This window comes from Acomys minous (assembly GCF_964271855.1).
Source record: "Acomys minous genome assembly, chromosome: 7".
Classification (NCBI taxonomy): domain Eukaryota; kingdom Metazoa; phylum Chordata; class Mammalia; order Rodentia; family Muridae; genus Acomys; species Acomys minous.
The window spans coordinates 79,466,428-79,480,701 of NC_140488.1; the positions used below are offsets into that span (position 1 = coordinate 79,466,428).

Below are 14,274 nucleotides of genomic sequence, written 5' to 3' on the forward strand. Positions count from 1 at the left end.
TATCAGCTGTGGACAAACTAAAGCCCAAACCAAAATCCCATACTTGGGATTAAACATGTTTACATAACAGAACTGAGTTTTTGAAGAAACCAAACTTCCATTACAATTTTTCTTTTTTGCTCTTGAGTACTGTCACTATCTGAGATCTTTTGTGGTTCCATATGAATTTTGGATTGCTTTTTTTCTATTTTTGTGAAGAATTTTGTGGGTATTTTGATAGAATTGAAATGAATCTGCACACTGCTTCTGGTAGGATAGTCATTTTCATGATATTTGTCTACCAATCCATGTACACAAGATGTCTGTTTATTTCTAGTGTCTTTCTTAATCTTCCTTTAGAGACTTGCAGTTTTCAAAAACTAAAATGCTTCTGTAAATCTAAGGAAACAATAAACTGAGTGAAGAAAATGACAGAGCAGAATAGAATCTTTGTCAGCCACACATCTGACAGAGGATTAATATTCAGAATATACAAAGAACTAAAAAAAAAAAAAGCCAAAGGTCTTGGAAACAAACATCCCAATTAAAAATGGGCCATGGATCTAAATAGAGAGTTCTCACTAGAAGATATAAAAATGGCTATGAGATACTTTAGAAAGTATTTGTTATCATTAACTAAGGAAATGGAAGACAAACAAACAACAAGCAAAACAAAACCTCAAAAAAAAATCCCCAAAAATAAACTTTTTTTTTTTTTTTGGTTTTTCGAGACAAGCTTTCTCTGTGTAGCCTTGGCTGTCCTGGACTTGCTTTGTAGACCAGGCTGGCCTCGAACTCACAGCGATCCGCCTGCCTCAGCCTCCCGAGTGCTGGGATTAAAGGCGTGCGCTGCCGCCACCAGCACCCGGCGTCCCAAAAATAAACTTTGAGATTTCATTTCACTACAGGAAATATGGCCAAAATCAAGAAAACAACTGGGAGGCCAGTCATGGTGGTGCATGCCTGTAATCCCAGCACTCAGGGAGGCAGAGGCAAGCAGATTGTTGTAAGTTGGAGGCCAGCCTGGTCTATAAAGTGATTCCAGAACAGCCAAGGCTACACAGAGAAACCCTGTCTTGAAAAACCAAAACAACAACAACAAAAAACAAAAAGAAACAAAAAACCTGACAACCAAATGCTGCTGAGGGTGTGGAGAAAAAGGAGCCCTTATTCACTTTTTCAGGGAATGCAAATTGTGCCATCACTCTGCAGTATGAAGACCTCATAAAACTAAAAATACATCTACTATGTGACCTAGCAATACTACTCATTGGCATGTGCCCAAAGAACCTGACATTCTATTCTGCCCTTGTTCCCTGCACTGTCCTCCTATTGGAAGACACCATCTGGTAGTGTTTCTAAAGAAAAGGTAAACAAGGAATATTGTCTTCTTTTTTTAATTGGTGTGTTTTTTTTTTAACTTTAGAGACTGAATTTATTTGGAGAAAAACAAAACCTTCTCAACATAAAGGATGGGATTTTACATCTCAAGATATCTCAAGTAATGTTTACAGATTACAAATTATCTTTATAGAAGATATATTGTACAAACTTTACATGTATTCAGACGCAGGATATAAGTCAATTCTTGTTTTTATTTTAACAGAGGAGCATTGTAGGAGAGTGGGGCAAACCAGCTTTCTTTTGGATCCAATTATCTGAAAGGGAAATAGACATGAAGAGGGCAAACTACCTTCTCATTGTCTACAACCATTTTTTTTTAACTTATTCAACTGTGCATATCTCTCCAAAAGCCACTTCCTAACTACTAGCCAATCACGTCCACTGGATAAGTGCTTTGCTTTGCCCACTGTTGCAGCACCCTAAACCAATGCTCCTGCACAACACGCCTAGGGCTTACACATCAAGATGAGGGTATCATTTGTCTGAAGGTACTCTGACTTCCCACAACAGGGAAGCTTGCCATCTTTGGGGCTGACTTCTACAAAGGTGAGCACCCAATTATATAGGTCAAATTACTCTGTTGAAAGAGAAATCAAGACCTTTTTCAATAGCTCCTTGTATTATTTTCTATTCTCAAGGGAAGTCAACAAATCAACACTCCTAAGCAGAAAACCATAGTCTAGATCACATTATAAAACCAAGCATAGGTGTAGGGTTCCAGTGAAGGAAACTTATTGAAACCTTAAAACACCCCAATCAAGGCTAAAGACCTCCAACTGAACTCCCCCCATTTATATACCCCTATTCACCACCCATGCCCATCAGTTGAAGTACTCTGTTCTCCAAGAGGGTGAAAGCAGCAGGAGCAGGCAGACAGGGGTAGGAACCAAAGATACCACAGAGCTGGTTTGCTTGAGAAAAAAGTGAGTCCTCAGGCCACAGCTTCTCTGGTGCCTAAGATAAAATGCCTGTGAAAGCAGATTTGTTACTTACAGAGACAGTTCTGGGAAGCTAACAATGTCTCAAAACCATGAGATGACCAGAGTTACACGATTTTGAAAGAATGTGGACATACTTGAACCTGTAGAATGGACAGCGTTTAGAAAGGGCAAGACCGATACATGCAACACTGGAATTTCCCATGACCTCTAAGTGCTTCCTCATCCAGGAAATGGCTATTCATTTGTTTACTGGAGTTCACACCATTTCCTTCACTAACTGGTATAAACTACCAGGCCCTGGTATTGATCACCTCTCCAAAGCTTTTCAAACCGTGGCTGAATTTCCCATTCATTTTGGTCCTCAAGCAGTGCTACTTGTTAATGGCCTGTACAGTCACTCCTAAGTAATTACGTTGGGAGGTAAAAATAAAATACATTTCCCTAGGTTGGCTCTAGTAAGTCAGAATTAAAGTAGTTCTGCCAACCTCCTGGAGAGTAAAACAAGTTGAGAGACTAAATCTACTATTTTGTTTGTTTGTTTTGTTTTTCAAGACAGGGTTTCTCTGTGTAATAGCCTTGGCTGTCCTGGATTTGCTTTGTAGACCAGGCTGGTCTTGAATTCACAGCGATTCACTTGCCTCTTGAGTGCTGGAATTAAAAACATGTACCACCTCGCCCAGCCTAAATCTATCTTTTTAAGGATGGGAAACTTATTCAGAAAAAGTTTGGGGGTTCGTAAGTGCCACCATAGGATAGGAATTAAAAGGTAGAAATCTCACTCTTCCTTGTAACTTTCTTTACTGCCTAAATGATGTGACCCAGTCTCACTGTCACTACATTTTCGCTGAATGGAGCTGCAGGCACTAATCACACAGGTTAACTGCTTAGCATCATCAGAACACAACACAATTACTCCATTCAAAAGCAGGAGCCAAAGCTCTCTGGTTACAATAGCCGTTCTCCCATTATCACAGTAGTTTAAAGGGCTGCAGCAGCATGTCAAAGGATTTCATTTTTAAAAAGTTAAGAAAGGCCTTCAGGAGATGGTGAGGTTTCTTTCATCTTGTCTGGATAGAAGTCTGATTTGTTCCTGAATGTTCTGGGGTGGAGAGACTAGAAGAAAGCACAGGATGTGGAGATCTGCTCAGTACACACACACACACACACACACACACACACACACACACACACACACACACACCTTTACATTCTGTTTGCAGCTTCTCCTCCCTCCTCTCCTCCTACTCTCTCCCTCTCTCCTCCCCTTCCCCCCATCCACCCATTCTCCTCAGAAAAAGGGAGGCCTCCTATGTATATCAACCTGCCTTGGCATATCAAGTTGCAGTAAGATTAGGTACATCTTTTCTATTTAGGCTGGACAAAGCAGCCCAGTTAGGGGAAAGGGATCCAAGGGCAGGCAGTGTACTCAGAGGCAGCCCTGCTTCCACTGTTAGGAGAGCCCCATGAAGACTGAGCTGCACAACATATGTGCAGAGGGCCCCGGTCTGTCCCATGCATGCTCTCTAGTTGGCCTTTCAGGCTCTATGAACCCCTACGGGCCAGTTAGTTGATTCTATAGGTTTTCTGCTGGTGTCCCTGGCCCCTCTGGCCCCTTCAGTCCTTCCTACAGGAAGCCCACCCCTGCCATTATTAATGATACTCTGCTATACTTGCAGACAGGTATCTAGCACAACTGTTTTCTGAGAGGCTTCACCCAGCAACTGATGGAAACTGATGCAGAGACCCACAGCCAAACATTAGGTGGAGCTTGATCTTTCTTTCTTTTTCACCTTTCCTATTCAACTCCTTCCAGTGGTCTTTGTTTCCTCCATCTCTAGGACCACAGCTGGAGCTCTGAGTTTGGCCTCTGGGACACTCCACCCATCCATTTTATTTTCATCTCTCCTTGATGGTCCTTCCTCCAAGGGCTGAGCCAGAGCTACTTTCCCTCCACCACTTGTCGGGGACAGCTGCTCTGTATCTAAGTTCTGAGATTGAGCAGGAGGGTTAGAGCTTCACTTTGCCCACATGTTCTCCTTGGGTGGAAAGGCTGCCATTACTTTTAGAAGCTGATCAAATTAGGAGGTTTAGAGGTTGGAGAGCGACAGTCTTCTTCTTTATCAAGTATGTAATTTCCTAGATATTGCTCACTCTCTCTCCTTCATGTATCCTGGTCTGATATACTTCTGCCAGATGTTGCTAAGACCCCAGTCTGTGATGACTCACTTCCTGTCCTTGACCCTGCTCTTTCTTGAGTTTCTTCACTTTGTCAACTTGGGCGTCTCCCCCAAGGCCAGCAGTCTAGTTTTGGCTCACCCAGCTGATGCTGCAATTTCTCCTTTTCCTTCTGTAGCCACAATTCTACAGCTACTTTCTCTGGTAGCTGTGTCAACAGGCTTTGTTCCTCCAAAGACAGAAGCGTCTCAACTGGACTGGGAGGTGCTAGCATAGGAACCATCTTTTTAAAGAAGTATTCTGAGGCTTTAGATTCAGTTTGGGTCTTTGGGTTGGGGATGTTGTGGTTGGTGGGCTCTGTCATCATGCCAACAATCATCGAAAGAGTAATTATCCATGGAGTTCCATGACTAATTGTCCTGTCTGTCATGCAGGCCTTCATAGCGGTCCCCATCTCCTCTATAGTCACCATTCCTATGGTACCCACTTCCAAATGCTCTTCTGCCACCACCTATCCTGGAGTCATAGCCTCAGTCATAGTCTCTGCTGACTTGGTCATCATAGCAATCCTTACCCTAGTAGCAATCCATGTCTCCCTGTGGGTCATCCTGGTAGCAGTCCAGATACCCATTCTGATACCGGTCTGAATCATAAGGATCTTGATACTTGTCTCCAAAGTTATCATCACCTCTTCTAGGAGGGTAGTCATCAAGGCTGTCTGTGGCAGGACAGGCCCTCCAGTCTGTGTCTCTTTTGTTAGAATCCCGATTTCTATCTCGACCAAAAGAACAATCATCCCTGCCTTTATTCTGTGCTTGACAAACAACATCCATCCACTCCAAGTCTCCTGTTACCTAGAGATTAGTCACTGAGATTCAGAGAACTGAGCTGAGAATCCAGGTTCTCAAATTCCATATAGTCAAAACCTTTCATCCTGTCTGGATTGCTCTGTTTATGTATGGCACTGATATTTCATCCTCTAAAGAATCCCTTAATGGAGTCTTCTGTCACATCAGAGGGCAGATTCCCTAGGAAAGCATTATAGGGTGGCAATCTGGGAAGATGGCTCCAGTTGATATTGCCTCCTGAGCTGTGGAAAGCATGGAATGGTCATTTGGAGGTGCACTATACACATCCTATACACATCATACTATCCCAAGCTCTTGACACATCTACTTACAGCGATCTGTCTCATCAGCCCCGCTGATGGACATAAGTGCTTCCTCTATCCATCCTCAGCCGGAAAGTGTGATAGAAATATGATCTTCCTCTTCACATCCTCCTCCTCCTCCTCTTCCTTTTTTTCCCCCTGGAGACAGGGATTCTCTGTGTAGCCTTGGCTGTCCTGTCTGGCATTAAACTCACAGTTATCTGCCTGCCTCTGCCTCTCAAGTGCTGGGATTAAAGGCATGTGTCACCATGCCCAGCTTCCATCTCCTTTTTGTTGAGGCTTCCATATTAGGAATAAGAGAGAGAAAGCTTGCCCTTTTTTAGGCAGAATGCTGTCTGTGTCATAAACAAGGACATTTTGCCCAGCGCCTGGTTTGCCACGCTTAAAGCCATCTTCATAAGGAGGTTCTTTGATGGTCATCATCCTCTTTGAGGTAAGCTGGGTGTTACCAGGAGTTAACTTATCTTGTTGTCAGTGAGTCTTTAAACTTATAAAAAACATCTTTAAATGCCATATTATGTAGGTCTCTGAGGTTTTTGAAGGTCTTTCTCAAGTCTCTGATGGGGTTGAAGACCAGATAGTTTAGTTTTACAATTAAGCTTAGTTGTTTAGGAGTTAAGATGCTTTTAGGTCTGTATAGATGTTTTAAATTGATAGAGATGAGGTATGATAGATATTGATTTATATTCAGAACTTTAGACTCACCAAGATAAGAAAGACGTTTTCTTCAAGGTTGCCAAATACAAACAGCCAAAACACTATGACTGTAACATTTATACAATTCCTGATTGTTTCATGGTTCTTCTTGCTGTATGTAGTTTAATGTGTGTGTGTGTGTGTGTGTGTGTGTGTGTCTGTGTGTGTAAAAAGAATTAATTAAAAAATTAAAAAAGAATGTAAAAGAAAATAGAGAGAAAGAACATGAAGTGTCACCTGCTTCACAAGACATAGCTATTACAATCACAGAGTCACATCAGCTACTATTATTCTGTCTGCACAAGAATGGGCATATCAGCCCTGGAGTGGTGGTGCACACCTTTAATCTCAGCACTTGGGAAGCAGAAGCTCGCAGATCTCCGTGAGTTCGAGGCTAGCCTGGTCTACAGAGTGATTTCCAGGCAGCCAGAGGTACACAGAGAAACCCTGTCTTGAAAAAACAAACAAGCAAACAAACAAACAAACAAACAAAAGAATGGGCATATCAAATGTCAGGTATTAATGGAGAAGGGCTTAGGGGCCCTATCCCTCACTACTGACTTACTTACTACAATAGATTCATGGAGTAGGGGAGTCATTGCTTTTGATTGTGTCCCCACTGGCTCCAATGGATAATTTGAATGCAATGATCAACAGATGATCCTGTAAAACTATACAGGTCACAAAACAACCCTAAAACCATGATGATGGAGAAACAACTAGTAATGGGGCAGGTTGTTTGATAGGAATATGAGGGACATAAGAGAGCTGCAGGGAGAGAGTAACCAGCTGCATTGAATGCATGTATGAAATTGTACATGAACAAACTTAATAAAAAGGGTGTTCTTTTGCCCACTGCATCTTCAACACTTGTGTTTTTTCTAAGCCTGCTTTTTCTCTGTCTGTACCTTCATGGTCTTACTTTGTTGCCTGGGCTGGACATAGATTTTTGACCCTTCTTTGACAGCACAGAAATGTTAGGTTTACAAAAGACTCACACCATCATAGCCTTTCCTTAATAGATTTTATTTTGTAAGGCAGGTTTAAATTTGTAGAAAAACAGCAGAAAATCTAGAGCATTCTCATAGTCCTGTCACATATAGACCAGTATATGTTTTTTTGTATATTTTAACAGCTTGAGCTTGAATTACCGTGACATTTTAATAGGTGAAACTACATTAATATATTGACTAAATCACTCAGTGTACATTAGGGTTTATTTTGTGCCATGCAGTTCTATAGGTTTTTACCAAATGCATATTGACTATTACAGTAGCATATAGAATAGTTTCACTAATCTGTCTGTACTCTATGCTTGCTTTTTGCTATCTGCTGTTGTGGTAAGCATTGTAAACAAAAGCAACTTGGGGAAAGAAAGTTTTTTTTTAGCTTACACTTTGTGGTTATCCTTGAGGGATGCCAAGGCAATATCTTCAAGGGAGGCTATGAGGAAGTGCTACATATGAGCTTACTCTCCATGGCTTGCTCACCTTGTGTTCTTAAAGCACCCAGGACCACCCTTCCAGAGATTCCCCCCCCTCAGTGGGCTGGGCCTTCTCATATCAATCATTAATAAAATTAAATGCCCTACAGACTTAGTTACAGGCAATTTGGTGGAAGCATTTTCTCATTTGAGGTTCATTTTACAAGTGACTCTAGCATAGATCAACTTAACAACTCCCACCCCACCCCTAACAATAAAACAACAACAAACTAACCAGTATATGTTTGGTACTCTCTGATGCCAGAACGAGTCAGATCCCCCCTGGAAATGGACTTTTGGATAGTTATGATCTGACATACGAATGGTGGGAACCAAAGTCAGTTTCTCTGGAAGAGCAGTGAGTAATCTTAACCATGAAGGCATCTTTCCAGCCCCTTATTTTATTGTTTACCTATTATCAAGTTTCCTTCTGGCTCTTTGTATGTCATTCATTTTGACTGGCCCTCCCCCTCACTCCTTCTCCTCCTCATCTTCTTCTACTTCTCTATCCACTTAAACCTCTCCACTTTTCTCACTTCCCTTTTCATAATACATGTGCTCTTATTCCCATCACCTTATAGTCTTTGCTTCTTTACTTTCTTGTCTCCCTTTCTAGTTTTATGGCCCTAAATACACCCACTCTCACCTAAATGCACTATATAAAAATTAGCAGCCAGGATCCTCACCTGGGATTGCTCTTTCTGACCTTGAATTACTTCAGTTAAGATAATATTTTCTAAACCAGCACATATACTTTAAGAGTGAAAAATTGTCAGGCATGGTGGCACACATCTTTAATCCCAGCACTTGGGAGGCAGAGGCAGGTAGATCTCTGTGAGTTCAAGGCCAGCCTGGTCTACAAAGTGAGTCCAGGACTGCCAGGGCTACATAGAGAAACTGTCTTTAAAAAAAAAAGACAATATTTTCCAATTTCATTCACTTTACCAATAATTTCAGAATTTTTTCACAGTCTCATAAAATTCTATTTGGTATATGTACCACATTTTAATTATTAATTCTTCAGTTGATGGACATGTAGACTGATTCCATTTCTTTGTTATTATAAATAGAGCAATAATAGACATAAATTTGCAAGTACTTCTGTTCTAGGGATTAAAGAGGTCTTTGGTCATATGCCCAAGGAGTGGTATATCTGGCTTGTATGAAAGTTCTAATTTCAGTTTTGTAAGAAACTTCCACATTGTGGCTGGAGAGATGACTCAGAGGTTAAGAGCACTGACTGTTCTTCCAGAGGTCCTGAATTCAATTCCCAGCAACCACATGGTGACTCACAGCCATCTATAATGTCATCTGGTGCCCTCTTCTGGCCTGCAGGTATACATTCAGATACACCATTGTATACATAATAAATAAAGAAATCTTAAAGAAAGAACCTTCCACATTGATTTCTGTTTTCTTTCTTTTTCTCCTCTCTCTCTCTCTCTCTCTCTCTCTCTCTCTCTCTCTCTCTCTCTCTCTCTCTCTCTCTCTCTCCCCCCCCTCTCTGTTTTGTTTTTTCAAGACAAGTTTCTCTCTGTAACAAGTCCTGGCTGCCCTAGACACACTTTGTAGACCAGGCTGGTCTCACTCAAACTCACTGAAATCCACTTGCCTCTGCCTCTTGGTGTTGGGATTAAAGACATGTGCTGTCACCACCACCAGACTGCTATCAATTTTTTCTTGATAACAGTTGGCAATTATTTTTTCTGATATATAAATTTATTCTTGGTAAGGTGAGTGCCTGAAGAAGCTGAAAATTTTCATGTACTTACCGGCTTATTGGATATTTATACTTCTTACTAGTTTTTTTTTAGTTCGCTTGAATTTTTTTAAAATTTTATTTATTATGTATACAGTCTACTGCCTTCATATACACATGCAGGCCAGAAGAGGGCATAAGATCAATTTATAAATGGTTGTGAGCCACCATGTGGTTGCTGGGAATTGAACTCAGGACTTCTGGAAGCCAGTGCTCTTAACTTCTGAGCCATGTCTTCAACCCCTTGGATTTTTTTTGATGTGACTCTTTTTACATATTTATTATGTTTTTAAACATATACATTTATATTTTTACACATGAGTAAAATAAACTACATACAGCAGGAAGAACCACGAGACAACCAGGAATTATATAAATGTTACATTCATAATGATTTGGCTATTTGTATTTGGCAAACTTGAAGTAAACATCTTTCCTATCCTGATGGGTTTAAATTTCTGAATGGAGCTTTATATCTATCATATCTCATCTCTATTAATCTAAAACATCTATCTTGATCTAAAAACATCTTAACCCCTAACTTACTAAGCTTAATTGAAAGACTAAACTATTTGGTCTTCAAACCCATCAGGGACTTGAGAAGGGATAAAACTTAAATGCCTGAGTGAATCAGGAGTGCAGGTTAGCAGCTTCCAGAATGAAAAAATGACTGGGACAGTTTACTGCCTGAACAGTCACCCAACACGCTCTATAACATTGGAGCATCATCTTTAGTCTTCTGGCCCAATATCTCTGACAGACATGTTTGTGAGGCAGGATATTTTGCTGGAGAGATGGCTCAGCCATTAAAAAGCTAGGCTCACAACCAATCACTTGAATTTTTATTGATTGGTTTGCTTGTGCTTTTTTCCATGGCCTGCTTACTATATAGACCAGTTAAGCCTATAAGTTACTGAAATATTCCTTTCTCTGTCTTCCATATCCTGGGATTAAAAGTGTGCTATGATACATAGCCAGTTTACGTGTTCTTGTTTGAAATTTAATGTTGTCTTTTTGTTTTGTTTTGTTTTTTGCCTTTCTTAGTTTTTTATTTTTTTGGTTTTTGAGACAGGGTTTCTGTGTGAAGCCCTGGCTATCCTGGATTCACTTTTGTAGACGAGGCTGGCCTCGAAGTCACAGAGATCACCTGCCTCTGTGCAGGGATTAAAGGTGTGTGCCAACACTCCTGGACTGAAAATTAAGTGAGTGTTTTATATATTCTGGATATTTACTAATTATTTGCTGGATGAACTACTTTCTCCCATACTGTAGAAAATCCTAATAACCTGATATTCTCAGTGTGGTTGTTTGAATAGCTTTGAATAAAAATGATCCCTTTAGGTCCATAGGGAGTGATACTATTAGGAGGTGTGGCCTTGTTAGAGAAGGTGTGGCTTTGCTGGAGGAAGTGTATCACTAGAACGTGGGTTTTGAGGTCTCAGAAGCTCAAGCTGCCTGTGGATCCAGATGTAGAACTCTCAGCTCCTTCTCCAGCACCATGTCTGTCTGCGTGCAGCCATGCTTCCTATCGTGACGATAATGAAATAAACCTCTGAAACTGTAAGACAGCCCCAATAAAATTTTTTCTTTATAAGAGTTGCTGTGGTCATGGTGTCTCTTCACAGGAATAGAAACCCTGACTAAGACACTTAGGCTTCTTGAGGCTTTAGAAAATCAAAACTTTATTATTGGTCTGTCTTGCAGAAGAGACTCAAAAAAGAAATCTTGTGATATCTTGAACCAAACAAAAGACTTGTATAATAAGAACTTTCAGATTCTAAAGAAAGAAATTAAAGAAATCAGAAGATGGAAAGATCTCCCATCTTCATGGTTAATAGAATTGATATAATGAAAGTGGCTATCCTACCAAAAGCAATCTACAGATTCAGTGCAATTCCCATCAAAAGTTGCAACATGATTCTTCACAGAAATTGAAAGGACATTTTTTTTTCAGCTTAATATGGACACACAAAAACTCTGGAATAGATAAAACAACTCTAAATAATAAAAGAACTGCTGGAGGTATCACAACTCTCAATCTCAAATTGTACTATGGAGCTGTAGTAATAAAAACAAGATGGTATTGGCACAAAACCAGACACACTGAACAATGGAATAAAATTTAAGACCCTGACATAATTACACACATCTACAAACATCTGATTTTTGACAGAAAAGCCAAAAATGCATACTGAGGAAAAAAAATCTTTAACAAATGGTGTTGGTGAAATGGGATAGCTGTACTCAAAATACTAAAACAAACAAACAAACAAACAAACAAACCAAAAAACCCCCTCTTATCTATCACCCTGAACTCAATTCAACTCAACTCAAATGGGATTAAAGACCTCAACATAAGGCCAGGAACCCTGAATCTAGGCTTGAACTCATTGGCAAAAGGAAAGACTCAATATGTTTCATATCAATAGCACAGGCATTAGAAAGATTAAATGGGAAGGCTGGTGGGAGAGAAGGAGAGACTATAGGGAGGGGCAACTAACTCCGAAAAAAGCTCTTGAAAAGCCATGTGGAAACCTAATAACGTAGAGACTTCCTAAAATATACACATACGTGAAAGGAATTTAATTGCAGTTTTTATATAATGAGTGAGACAATGCCCCCAACTAGACATTGTATGCCACCAAGTAAAACCCCAAATGTCAGGAATGGGTTACATCTATTTGAGTCATTGGTAAATAAGCTTTCATATAACTCCAAACATCATAGGCTATTGCCAAGGTTATTTGTTACCCTCCAAAACTTAACATTAAAGTTCTATTGCTAGTAAGATGATTTACTTATGTCATGAAACCTGGAGAAATTGAGTTGTTGCTCAACCAGAAGCATCACCCTCACTTAATAGTGGCTATTGTTTAGAAGGTATTTTGTATACTCACAGAGGGAAAAAAATCATTATTATCTAGCTATATACTCTTCAACCTACAATTGCAGCCTGGCTTCATGATAGACTGGTGCCAGAGTGACAGAAATACTATGGGAGTAACCAACCACTTTTAAAGAATTAAAATTAGGGCCCATTCCGTAAGATGGAATCCATACTCGGCACTGCTAAAGTGGGCAAGAACCTGAGACTAGATTGGTGGCGGGCCCTTGGGGAAAAACTACTACTACTATTCTCATTGAAGGCTGGTAAGGTAACACATATCAACCACTGAGTAATACTGTTGAATTTTCTCTACTAGGAGCCTGTATATCATTTTCAGTTATTATCAAAGCTAACTAGCAGGAAGGAAGCTTCCAGTTCAGTTCCAGATTGTATGTCTTACAACCAAAGTCACACAAAGATTGTTTGCATTAAATTTAGATGTCTAAGATGATGCTATCATAGCTCTCACTATTTTGAAACAAGAAGCTAGGCAACACCAAAAAGAAAGACAGAAAAAAAACTAATAAATAAAAACTAGACCTACAAAACTACATATTGCATATTTTTATTTTTAATTTTATTTAATTTTAATTTATGTGCATTGGTGTGCGGCTGTCAGATCTTGGAGTTACAGACAGTTGTGAGCTGTCATGTGGGTGCTGGGAATTGAACCCGGGTCCTTTGGGAGAGCAGGCAGTGCTCTTAACCACTGAGCCATCTCTCCAGCCCCAGCATATTTTTCTTATATATGAAGTGTGTGTGTGTGTTTGTTTTCATTTTAACATATATATTTATTTTATTACATATGAGTAAAACAAACTACATAAAGCATGGAAAACCATGAGACAATCATAAGTTATATAAATGTTACACTCATAGTGATTTGGCTATTTGATTGTTTGTTTAATGTATGGGTGCTGTACCTGTATGTACACCTGCAGGCCAGAAGAGGGCATCAGATAATATTATAGATGGTTGGGAGCCACCATGTGGTTGCTGGGAATTGAACTCAGGACCGCTGGAAGAGCAGACAGCGCTCTTATCCATTGAGCCATCTCTCCAGCCCGATTTGGCTATTTGAATTTGTCAAACTTGAAGGAAACATCTTTCCTATCTTGTTTGGTGTAAATTTCCGAATGAAATCCAATATCTATCATATCTCATCTCTATTAATTTAAATCCTTTGTCTTGATCTAAAGAGATCTTATCCTCTAATGAACTTACCCTGTCTTGGCAGAGTTCGACTGTTGACTCTGCGTGCATCTAAGCTTGCCCATTTTGAGGTAGAATTTTGTCTGTGGCAGAATCAAGGACATTTTGCCCAGTGGCTTGTTTGCCACATTTGAAGCCAACTCCCTAAGGAGTTTCTTTGATGCTCATCATCATCTTTGAGGTTGGCTGGGTGTTGTCAGGAGTTAACTTATCTGTTGTCAAAGAATCTTTAGAATAATAAAACATCTTTAAATGCCATATTCTGTGGGTCTCTGAGGCTTTTGAAGACCTTATTTAACTATTTTACCTTATATATCTGTAGAATCATATCTACCTATTAGACTTCAGATATATATTCTTGTGCTAAATCAGACTAGTGTTTGACATGACCATAATTTGCATTAATAAACAAAGTTCTGTACTAATGACTTAGAGATAACCTTCTTTGTGAGTAACATTAAGGCCTTGAGTTAAGGAGGAGTAGGTTCAATCACATACCTTTTGTTCTATCCTCCCTCTATATTTCTATATACCCCTTCCTTTCTTTTCAGATTCTACCTCCTTACT

At 39.8% G+C, this 14,274-nt stretch overlaps 1 pseudogene across 1 annotated transcript; it reads right to left on the reverse strand.

The window, feature by feature from the left end:
• Window positions 1-1,829: 1,829 nt before the first annotated feature.
• Window positions 1,830-13,772, reverse strand: LOC311601224 (eukaryotic translation initiation factor 4B-like; annotated as a pseudogene). Its single transcript has 4 exons — window positions 13,720-13,772; window positions 5,465-5,589; window positions 4,115-5,353; window positions 1,830-1,921 (listed from the first exon to the last, which is right to left on the reverse strand). The product of its transcript is annotated as a eukaryotic translation initiation factor 4B-like (transcript).
• Between the last annotated feature and the right edge of the window lie 502 nt (window positions 13,773-14,274).